This window comes from Pseudorasbora parva, chromosome 5 (assembly GCF_024679245.1).
Source record: "Pseudorasbora parva isolate DD20220531a chromosome 5, ASM2467924v1, whole genome shotgun sequence".
Taxonomy (NCBI): domain Eukaryota; kingdom Metazoa; phylum Chordata; class Actinopteri; order Cypriniformes; family Gobionidae; genus Pseudorasbora; species Pseudorasbora parva.
In genome coordinates, this window is record NC_090176.1 from 9494909 (window position 1) to 9507998 (window position 13090).

General features: G+C 38.3%; 1 protein-coding gene across 3 annotated transcripts in view; it reads left to right on the forward strand.

The window, feature by feature from the left end:
- The window catches only part of itga6a (integrin, alpha 6a), a 42338-nt gene that overhangs the window by 10952 nt on the left and 18296 nt on the right, over positions 1–13090 (forward strand). The gene's annotated exons all lie outside the window — the stretch shown is intronic.

Genomic DNA, 13090 nt, shown 5'->3' on the forward strand with positions numbered 1-13090 from the left:
ATGAAAAATCTAATTGATTCACCATTTAACTAGTTAGGTTTTGGAAACCCAGCTAGCTAATTGAGTATTGTGACATCTCTACTCAAAACAAACACTTCACACCCCAAACACTGTAACGATACCCACACATAATACGACACACGAGCATTACACTCCAGCATAACCCAACATAACACACAACCCAAAGCACAAGCATTGCATTCCAATTTAACCCAACACACCCATGGCACCCCAACACACCCATCGCACCCCAACCCACACATCACACCACAGTGCAAAACCCAACACAAGACGTCTGGCACAATCAGGCTTTGTCAGTGTAGATCATCTCAGACAACTGGAGTGATTGCCCTGCAGAATCATTCTGAACAGAGATAAACTTCTGAAACAGTTGCACAGCTCATGATTATGAACTGTCTGCTGAGCAGAGTTTGGGACACGTCGCAGCTGCTGCAGCTTTGGCACGGATGCTTTTGGACTGTGTAACACTTTGAGAATTAGTGAAAGGTTATGGCTGTGGTATATTTTCAAATGGAAAGATGGAAACTTCTGCATGACTAAAGTGACAAGCAGAAACAGCTGAGTCTGGGCATTTCCCCTATTCATCGATGAAGTAGCAATCTGAAGCAGATATTAGCTGAATCACTGGACCTGGGTGCAGGACAGGATAATGAATAACCTATATTTACACTGGGACAGTAGTATTACTGTACTGGTAGTAGATTACAGCATCCTGCAGTATTTCAGGCATTTAAATCACTATATTATTGTGTAAATTACATTATTATGCGTATATGGTTATGTAATATATAAGAATTCGGAGTTAATAATTGCTAAATATATTTTAAACTATTTTGTGATAAATAACATTACTGTGATGTATAATTATTTAAAGAATTTAGTCAAAACGTCCATCATTACACTAGAGTCTGGCACAAATTGTTAAATAGCTTAGAGGCGGAAAAAGAAATTCTAGCAGATATGAAGAAATTTTACAGTGTGTAAGTGACAGATTGCAGCCAGCTGCTACGACAGTGAGGACACAGCTAAACACACACACACACACACACACACACACACACACACACACACACACACACACACACACACACACACACACACACACATTTGTTTTTGTGAAATATGGAAACCATATTTTCTATCCCCTTACACTGCCCCTGTCCCTAAACCTACCCATCACACACACACACACACACACACACACACACACACACACACACACACACACACACTCACTGCCCCTAAACCTACCCATCACAGGAAACATTCTGCATTTTTACTTTCTAAAAAAACCTCATCCTGTATGATTTATAAGCATTTTGAAAAGTGGGGACATGGCTCATGTCCTCCTAAGTCGCCCTCTCCTTGTAATACCTGTGTCATACCTATGTCATTATACACATTTGTGTCCTCATATGTCACAAAAACATGCCCCCCCCCCCCCCCCACACACACACACTGCTCACTGTTCAATTTACTTGTTAATTATTACCGCTACATTTTTCTAGCTATGTGAACTCAAAGTTGTCAAATAAAAAAGGGAAAAGGGAAATACTTATGTTTTGTGCATTATATTACATTTTAGTGTACAACAACTGCATGAACTGACAATTCAGATTTAAAATTAGTATTTACCTTTTCTATACAAATAAACCTGTTTTGTTGATTGATTAAAGATAATCATAGATACAACTTCTAAAAAGCTATGTTTTAATGCCCATTGTTTGTAAGGGAATTCTGCTCAGTCAGACTACAAACCTGAAGATCCTGATTACTGTGGCATGCTTAGACTAATCAAACTCAAATCTGTCTCAGAACAATGAATTGCCTTTCATGCCCCAAAATAAGATGGGCAACATTCTTTGGCTTTTAAGTAAAATGCTGTTTTCCCATCGTTTCTCTAATGAGATCTTTTGTCTTTCCTTGTTGTTGGAGATGGGGAGTGTCAGGTTGACTGGCCACATTCTCCACATTCATGTTTAATGATTTGTCTCAGTCATTTGTCGCTCTGTCCAGTAATGACCCAAGGCCAGTCTCCTCTACCCTTTCTGTGATTCTGAAGACTAAGAGGAGACCAAAACAATAGCATGCTGACGAGGGTTGCCAGGTTTGTGTAACAAAACTAGTCTAATTGGTATTCAAAACAGGCTCAATAACAGCCAAAACTAGCCCAGGCGCGTTCCGGAACAACCCACAGAATAAGAAAACAACCCGAGGCAACAGAGTAAAAGTAGCCCAATTCCCATTGACTTGGCAACACGGATGCTGACTTCATTAACTCCCTCGACCAAAGTGTAATCACAACAATAGGACAACAAAATCAGACGAAATCCCAAAGAAGAACAATTTAACCTGTTAAAGTGAAGGAATAACATTATTTTTGTAAATCCTCTTAAGCTATAATATTTGAATCTTCTGCAAAGAGTGTAAGATAACTCTTGGAATCTTTGACCTGACAAAGAAAATTGTCCTTGAGCTTTTGTCATATAAGCAGTCATCATACTATAAGAAAATACTGTAATTCTCTATGCAACACAAACATCTAAGAGGAATTATATTGATTTCCTTTTCCAAACACAATCAATCAAAATGCTACACTAATTCATCAGCGCCTCGTCTAAAGAAATTGAATTATGAAAGAAGTGTTTGCCATTTGATGGAAATGCTTCATTCTGACATGTGTTTATGGTATTTAGAATGTAGTTTTGATGTGTAGAGTTTTTAAAAAAGGAGAAATAGTTTTGAAAACGTGTGTAAGCAAAAAACTGTAGTCCACAAACTGCTTTCCTTGTAACCAAGCCCAGCAAATGACTGGTTGTGGGATGTTCCTATGGCGACTAAAGACCGCCTCTGCAGAGGAAAATCAATGCCTACATCCTCACTGCTCTTTTGGCCCCGCCCACTGGAGTGTTTGTGAGATGACGAGGAGAGAATCACTCCATTAAAATAACATTACCTTCCAAAGGTAGGAATGGGGTTATTTATGTTCAACAATGTGAATGTCTCAGTTGAGCATTATTTAGGCTATTCGTATTCAGTATATTTCATTGGATTCTTTGGTCGCAATTTCGGCGCAGGGTTTACAAACAGACTTTAATGATATGGACTCGACAGTATTGCCACAACAATCTGTGACCAGAGATTTCGGATATGTAATGATTCATGTACAGTCAGATGTTCTTTATCTACGTAACAGTAAATCAAATCAGTGATTAAACAGTCAACTGGATCGCTGGAACTGCCAAACAGCTCGAGTTTATCAGTGACTCTTCCACAAGTAATGCTAGCTTCCATATGCAAAGATGTCAGCCAATCACAGCAGTGGGCGTTTACACTGAAGTCTCAGCAGCCAATCACAGCAGTGGGTGTTTACACTGACGTCTCACAGCAGACACGCCCCTTTAAACAGAGCATACAAATTAGAAGCTAAAATCAGAGTAGGAAAAAAGCCTTTTATTTCTAAATTCAGACTATTTTGATGTAAAATTCACATTAACAAGTACACCCTAGGAAACATTATTAAACAATAAAACAATGCAGTTCATGATCCCTTTACTTTTTTAAGTGCAATCAACTTGGATGTTTAAGTAATTTCAACTTAAATTACATTAAACTGACTTTAAAAATAGTTGAATCTTGTTATACTGCGCATGAGCGAAGACCATAAGACCAAAGTTTGTTTCAGTCCTTTCTTTTTTTATGTGATATTGTTGGGTTAAACCACAATTTTACTATTAATTTTGTATGATGTTGTTGAGTTGCTCATAAAGACTCATGGGTTGTTGATAATCAATTGTCATGAGTGACAATGCCTATTCATTCATTCATTCATCTGCATGGTCGAGTGTCCCAGTCGTAAGCCGCTGGTGGTCTCCTGTGTTCCCACAGTCCGCCTACATGCTGATCTGAAAGGACTCGCCATGGAAAGTAGATTAAGGGGCACTGGGTGCACAGATGAAACGCTGATGAAACCTCTCAACACCATAATGGCTGGCCTGTTTCCCATGTAGAAAAACTCCAGCTCTGGCATGCAAATCCCTGTGTTGTTCATCAGATATGTGTTGAATTTCCCAAGCATGGTTGAGGGGTGCTGTGGTCCTGGAGCCTTCCAGATCTTACTGTCCACCTGCTTTGTGGAAATGAAGTGAACTCCAACTATTTGCTGTAATGTTTTCCCACGCTAATGCTTACAACTAAGCAAAACAAGGGTATATTTATAAGCTAATAAAATAATCTAATCAATGTTTCTTGTCTATTCATCTAACCTAGGTAGATTACTGTTTAATTAAGACTTATTTTTACACGGTACCTTGCATAATACTCTGGTATGGCCTCACTTTTTCCATAGTGCATGATTTGTAAACGAATACATTTGGATGCTATTCTGACATGGTAAACTTGCTTGATACCTCACCTGGTACAGCACTGCACTTGCGACGCAAACTCAAGATAAAAGAGCTCAAAGACGTGCAGAAGCAAGATAAAACGTTATAATAAAACGTTGCCAGATTAACAATCATCTGTTTCAGATCAATCTGAACGCAGCTCACTGGACATTTCACTTTGAAAGTGTCACGAAACAAGCAAATAGCAATGTAATATCATTTTGCACAAATTTCTCCCCTGGCATATAGTTTGCATATATTATATAAGTTATTTCTCACAGCATTCAGATAAATCAATAGTGTTGTTTATATATATATATATATATATATATATATATATATATATATATATATATATATATATATATATATATATATTTATCATGAACTGCTGTGTATTATTTGACTGTTGTGCTTAGCAGTTGATTTGTCCATAGCGGTGATAGTTTCATCTCGGTTAATTCACAAAACATTTTATCTTACCACTAAGATTTCTCCTATATGGTAAAAAAGTTTTTAATTAAGAGCTTTCTCTTAAAACCTATTCACAAAGCTGTTGAGAGCAACTTTTACTAAGGAATAGACAAAAGTCTCTGTCAGTGATTTAAATATAGAAATATTTTGTTGAACGAGGATTCATGTTGCCATATTAAAATAAAGATTTTAAAATAAAAATGGTGAACATAAGAAATGGCTGACCGCACACTGAATCCAAAAAATACTTGAGTCTAGAAAACGGCACCATTTATTTTTATCAATTGCATGGTGCAAAATAAAGTGGAGGTGAGTTAAAAACTGAGAAGCATGAGCAGATGTTTCAGCAGGTTGCTATCCTCAGCACTGACTCAGCTTGCAATCTATAAAAACAAATGTTGTAGTTTCCTAGACTTAAGTCTTTTTTGGATTCAGTGTGCGGTCAGCCAGTTCCTCTGTTCTGCTTAAGTTTACCCCTCTTTGGCTCTACGCACCTGAAAGAAAAGCAAATCTTTCCAACTGAAGAGCGCAACAACTTTCTTTAAAATAAAAATGCTGCCATATTCAAATAAAGATTTTAAAAATGTAGTCTAAATGTCACAAATTAAACTAATATATGATCAGCTAATTGTCAGACTCTAACATCTCAAGAGATTGCAGGATTCAAGCAAAAATGATTCAAGCAAAAAAACTAAGTTTGTGAGGAGCACGTTCAAACTGTCAATCTAATCTAAATTCAGAGCTCGAAGCCCTCGATCGCTTCGAACAACACGTCAAATACACTTATATGGTTTTACTTTATTCAATCGTTTGTAAGAACTCATAAAAACAATTACCACAGGTAATCTGATATTATAATTTTTTTATTATTATTAAAGATACATTAATTATCACTATTGCCTAGATATTGTATAGTTGCGTTGGGCGGATTGCAGCAACAGTCATTAGGACTGTTAGTGATTTGGTCTTAGGAGTCCTCTTGACCACTCATAGACCAAAAATGTAGGAGTCCTAAAATTAGGACTGGCACGGACATTATTTTTAAGAGGTTCTCCTATATCGGCAAGTTAGGAGCTACTTTTAGCCTTAAGATGTTTTGTGAATACGGCCCTTGATATAGTCCAGCTATGAGTAACCCTCTTCCTTGAATTTGGCTATGTCGTTTTTGCCATAATAAGTCAACAGTGATTACAAGGTGTTTGGTTTCATTTCATTGAGATGTTTATGTTCTAGAATAGATGACTAGTCTAATCTTGGGCTATGGTTAGACGTCTATTCAATTTTCACTGAAAGCCAAAATTTGGCCTTGTTTTAGCCTATTATTCATCTTTTAAACACAAAGTTGCAAATCATTCCTTACTTGTTTACTTGTCCAATTTTTCTATTTAATTTGCAATCTGACATTGCACACTTTGCAATTAATTTTTATAGTTTTAGTAAATCATTGCCACGTTGAACTAATTTGTATGCTAATTTTTGTTTAACTAAAACAAGGGCATGGATTATTACTCTCACCTAAAGGATTATTAGGAGCACCAGACTAATACTGTGTTTGACCCTCTTTCGCATTCAGAACTGCCTTAATTCTACGCGGCATTGATCAACAAGGTGCTGAAAGCATTCTTTAGAAATGTTGGCCCATATTGATAGGATAGCATCTTGCAGTTGATGGAGATTTGTGGGATGCACATCCAGGGCAGGAAGCTCCCGTTCCACCACATCCCAAATATGCTCTATTGGGTTGAGATCTGGTGACTGTCGGGGCCATTTTATTACAGTGAACTCATTGCCATGTTCAAGAAACCAATTTGAAATGATTCGAGCTTTGTGACATGGTGCATTATCCTGCTGGAAGTAGCCATCAGAGGATGAGTACATGGTGGTCATAAAGGGATGGACATGGTCAGAAACAATGCTCAGGTAGGCCGTGGCATTTAAACGATGCCCAATTGGCACTAAGGGGCCCAAAGTGTGCCAAGGAAACATCCCCCACACCATTACACCACCACCACCAGCCTGCACAGTGGTAACAAGGCATGATGGATCCATGTTCTCATTCTGTTTACGCCAAATTCTGACTCTACCATCTGAATGTCTCAACAGAAATCGAGACTCATCAGACTAGACAACATTTTTACAGTCTTCAACTGTCCAATTTTGGTGAGCTTAGGCAAATTGTTGCCTCTTTTTCCTATTTGTAGTGGAGATGAGTGGTACCCGGTGGGGTCTTCTGCTGTTGTAGCCCATCTCCCTCAAGGTTATGCGTGTTGTGGCTTCACAAATGCTTTGCTGCATACCTCGGTTGTAACGAGTGGTTATTTCAGTCAAAGTTGCTCTTCTATCAGCTTGAATCAGTCGGCCCATTCTCCTCTGACCCCTAGCATCAACAAGGCATTTTCGCCCCCAGGACTGCTGCATACTGGATGTTTTTCCCTTTTCACACCATTCTTTGTAAACCCTAGAAATGGTTGTGTGTGAAAATCCCAGTAACTGAGCAGATTGTGAAATACTCAGACCGGCCCGTCTGGCACTAACAACCATGCCACGCTCAAAATTGTTTAAATCTCCTTTCTTTCCCATTCTGACATTCAGTTTGGAGTTCAGGAGATTGTCTTGGCCAGGACCACAGCCCTAAATGCATTGAAGCAACTGCCATGTGATTGGTTGTTTGATTAGATATGGTACGCAATATGATTTAAATGAGAAAAAAAATATTTGTGGTGTTTTTCCTGCTTAAAATAGGACACTTTAACAATAGCAATAAAAAAATTCATAATTTTTATTTTTATTTATTTTTTAAAAGTTTGTTGCCTCAAGGCAACATTGTACCACAACGGACAAATTTAAACTTTTTACGTTTTCATGTAGAAAAAAATGAATAAATGTATTGAAAAAATCAATTTCTTTAACCAGAGACCTGAACAAACACATTTATCCAGTTTATAATGTATTACAAATTTCATATTTAATAAAAAGCAACATTTCAAATTCAGGTGTTGCTCTCAGGCAACATTGTACCATCGTGGAACATGTATTACCAAACCATTACATCAAGCCATCACATCAAGTTATTACATCAAGTTATTATATCATATCATAACCATCTTCATCCTCATTTCCATCTTCGATCTCACCCTCACTCTCTCCCTGCCGGATTGTCACTATGGCCTGATCTTCCTCATCACGACACCTCATCCTCATCAGTGGTGTTTTATACCTTTTTTGAGTGCTATAGAAAATGTGCAGATCATAATAAATGCAGTTATAGTATGTGTATTACTATTTTTATACATGCATTACAATATTGTGCAAAAATGCAGATATATTTAGATAATTCTAACTCTTTTCCTTACAAATATGCTGTATTTGTATCCAACCTAGTGTGTCTGCTATGGCCTTACACGATTCCATTATGGTACAATGTTGCCTTGAGGCAACACACAGTTTTTTGTTATTTACTTTAAAACATTTGATGATATATAATGTAAAGTTCTTGAAAATACTTCTTTACTAACCAGTGAAGGTGACTCATATTTTTGTGGGTGATTATCTGGACAGGAAATTAGTGAAAAATGCCATTTTCATTGGAGAAAATATGGAGTCATGTGACCTGTGCACATGACTGAAACAGGACACAAAATGGACCCCTGTGGGTCATGTGACCCATTTTTTTACACTTTCATTGGTTAGTTTTTGAGTTCTTCTTCCCAGGGATAGGTTTGAACAATACATTGGTGTTTCATTTGATTAAGAATAATCTAAAATAGACTATGTTGCCTGGAGGCAACACCGTACCATAGAGGGTTAATGAAAAATTGAACAGGTGTTCCTAATAATCCTTTAGGTGAGTGTATAACGTGCATACAATTTATTTAAAACAAGGGAATTAATTATTAAAACATGCTGAAGTATTAGTGGAAACAAGTAATTAATTTGTGGCAATGAATATGTGACTATTGACTGCATCTGAAATCTTAGGCAGCTGACTTGTTGCCTTGCAGACTTATTAATGGCAATGACTATGCACATAAAATTTGCACACAAAGGCATCTCACAAAACTGATTTCGGATAGACTTCTGAGGCAGAAGAAAATAGAGAGCTTTGGTGATAACTAAGCAAATATTAATTACTAAAATAGTAATTTCTTGTTACAAATAAGTGGATAAAGTTGGTCAAAAACGAACATTTACACACAAACTGACCACTAAATGCCAATTTTAGATGTCATATTTATGTTTTAGCTCAACTGTCACATTATGGAGTGCACAGGATTGTGGGATATCAAAATCAGTGAAGGATACTGCCTTCAAAAATCGATCAGATGAAGAATCTCAGAAGGCAGGAAGTGGCATGGTCATTTGATTCAGACATTCCTTGATGCCTTCCTTCCTCTTTATCCAGTGGAGGCAGCAGTTTTCAGATTTCAGATGGTAATGTCATGTACGGCGCTCCGTAATACGGTCTTTGAGCGTATAGTAAAGTCAGAAACACGCTCAGAACTCTTACAATGTCTTACAATAAGTTCCCTGTGTTGACTGCAACCCTGACAGAGCCAAGTTTTTCATTTTTTAATTTACTGAAGTGCCCTGAACAGTTGATTCATAAGGGCTGGCAAACAAGAAGAATGTTCTGGAAAGCTTTCATCAGAAGAACAGTTGCTGACCCAGCTGTTCTGAACCGCTGTGTGTGAAGAACTTGAGCAAACTGCCACTGTGTGCCTCACTGTCATGCTGTGTTATGTCCATCTACTATATTAGTATATTTAATAAAAAATAAAAAAAACTATTCATTGACTTAAACTGCTATGAATGTTACAGAAGGCAGTGAAAAAAATGTCCTCACGGGAAAGGTGTGTCCCTTTGTGGAAAAAGGGATTGGTTACGCAGCATCTGGATCATATTCATTGTAATGTTTATTTATGTGCCACCCGCGATACAATGAAGATATTGAGTGAGTGAGTTATTGATTTCATGTATATTCAGTTTTTCTCTTCATATTTCACAAGCCTTTATATTTTAATGAGCGTAAAAAGCGCAGCATGACTCATGAGTTCTCAGAAACCATTTAGAAGTCATTGCTTCATACACTAGCATCTCAAACTAAAATCTTTTCAACGCTGATTTAAAAAAAGACACATGATTAGGGTTCCCCCCAAATCTACACTAATGAATGTGTGTTTAGTTCTGGTGTGATGACAGCAGTGTGTATGTAAATAATTGATTTGCTGCAGCTGGCTGATGGCCGTGGAAACAGGAAGACACCAGCTGATGAAATAATCTGTCAGATCCTCTTCATCAAAGAGCACCAGTCTCATTTATGAAATACTGATAATTATGTCATAATTACAAGGTCTTTCCTGTATTTTGTCTTCCTACCAGTCTATGGCTCTGTTCCAAAATCATCTATAGCAGCAAATAGTGCTCCTCAAGGAAGTGCTGCTACACTCTAAAAAATGCTGGGTTAAAAACAACCCAAGTTGGGTTGAAAATGCACCGACCCAACAATTGGGTTGTTTTAACCCAATGGTTGAGTTGTTCTTACCCAGCAATTGGGTTGTCTTAAGCAACATTTAACCCAACCACTGGGTTAAAACAACTCAACCACTGGGTTAAAACAACTCAACCATTGGGTTAAAACAACTCAATTGTTGGGTCGGTGCATTTTCAACCCAACTTGGGTTGTTTTTAACCCAGCATTTTTTAGAGTGTACTCACCTAGTAAAGTAGCTGCTTCTTTAAATAGAGCTGCTACTCAACTAAGGGAGTTGTCACACTACACTTTTCATTCCATTGTCTTTCATTCACACACATGCAACTTTGGGAGACAGGAAACACAAGCTCATGTGAATTATGTGTTCCAAAGGTCAAGTTTGGTGAACTCTTCCCTGCCAATTCGTACCATGTGATAAGCGGGATTTCTTAGCTGAATTTAAAGAATTATTAAGGATTATTTATGATGTTACACTCCAAAAAAGGCTGGGTTAAAAACAAGTTGGGTTGAAAATGGACTAAACTAGCAATTGGGTTGTTTTAACCCAACGCTTGACTTGTTTTAACCCCGCAATTGGATTGTTTTAACCCAGCAGTTGGGTTAAATGTTGCTTAAGACAACCCAATTGCTGGGTTAGTCCATTTTCAACCCAACTTTTGTTGTTGTTTTTAGTCCAGCATTTTTTATAGTGTAGAATATATGATGTATCAACATGAGTTTTTTATTTTTAAATATCACAGTTTTTGTCAGTCCCACCAGTTTATTGTGACACCCTTAGAGGGGACCTTTTATGCAAAATTCACTTGAACACAGATGTGTATCCACATGTGTAAACAAACAGCATTTAATGGTAAAAATCTGCCTATTGCTTTTTTAATAATCTTCATAAAATCATAAACAGTCTCTCTGAACAAGCGGTTCCAGATTTCGCCCTGTGCTGCGTTCCAGTTGGTTTTTAATATGCCCTTCACTCGCGAACTTCCCTCCGTCTCGTTCACTCAGATGTGCGTTATCGCTTGCGTTGCATGAGTGCCCACTACTGGCGGAAACTTTGCAATGGACTGAACTGGAACGCCCTAAGCCCTTGATCACTTGGAATCCACTATGAAGTTGATTTATTATTATTTTTTTCCTTTACGAAATGTAAATGTAGTAAAAGTTTAATGCAGCATTCTCTATGTATATGGATGTGTTTGGGTTATTTTAAATGATTTTAAAATATCATAGAGTTGTTTGTGGTGGGGTAAATGAAGTGTACATATGAAGTAGGCTGCGTCCAAAACCTGGAAAATGCTGCCTTCGGAGGACACATTTCAAGGCAGGAAGGCATCAAGCAATGTCCGAATCAAATATTAGCTTCACTTCCTTTCTCCTGAGAGACCTTCATCTGATCGATTTTTTGAAGTCAGCATGCATGTGTCCTTCGCTGCCTTTGATATCCCACAATTCTGTGCTTTCCATTCACTGACAGTTGAGCTTGGAAATTAAGATGGCGTCCGAAAGTTGCGTTTGTTTCTCAGTTTGTGTGTAAATGTATGTTTTTAACCAATATTTTCCTCTTCTGATGTAATTTCTTGCGAGAAATGACTAATGTAGTGATTAAATATGTGTTTAGTTCTCACCAAAGCTCGCTCTATTTTGCTGTAGATCATTAAACTGCTACACTGCCTCAGAAGTCTGTCTGAAATCGTTTCGTGAGGCGCCTTCATGCACAAAATGCTGCTTTACAAGCCATTGCCTGATAAGGCGGCGAGGCAATGAGTCAGCTGCCTAGGTTTTCGGACGCAGCCGTAGACTCGCTCCCTCGGTCAAAATCGAGGGAGCAAGGGTCTGTCCATATAAACCTCCATTGTCCACTTCACGAAGTGGAACGCACTTCAAAATGGCGGCAGGGATTCCCCTGAGGGGAAGTGCTTAGGGAAGTTCGCAAGTGCGTGTCTTAAAGTGTAGAGTGGAACGCAGCACTGCTCTTACCTATGCCCCGCCCATGACTGGTGGCGAACTGCCCTATTAGCATAGATCCCGCCCTGAGTGAGCCGCAGCACTCCACCATTTCTGTTTCCTAACTAAAGCAGCTGGGGACATACAATGTCTGCACCAAAAAAAACATTACAAATGTTCTGTTATTGGATGTACCAACAAACATAAAGCCTCTATAGACTCTCGGCACCTGAGCCACTGAAGACACTGTGGTTGAATTTTATTTATGAAGAAAATGTGGCGAGGGAAGTTGTTAAAGTGTTATATGTTTGTGCAAATCATTTTATGCCGGACTGCTTCACAAACAAGGGTCGGTTCAACACTGGATTTGCACTAAAGTTGTTTCTGGAAGATTTTTAGATTAACATGATGGCACATGCTAGTCGATAAGTTGAATCAACTTAACTTCACAACACCAACAGGGTTATTCAAATCCTGCTCTGGAGGGCCAATGCGCTGCAGAGTTTAACTCCAACACTGATCAAACACACCCATCTGGGATTTTCTAATGATCCTGAAGACATCGATTAGCATGTTCTGTGTGCTTGATTAGGGTTAGAGCTAAACTCTGCAGGAAAGTGGATCTTGAGGATCCCTGCTGTACAATTTCTGACATTTTGGCTGCGTGACATTGTCCAGTTTTGTTGTTGCCGGAGTATCCGAAGCACAAGCTGTAAAAGCTCCGCCCTCGTCTGGAAAGGGAGGCGGCAAGCAGCAGCTTATTTGCATTTAAAGGGAC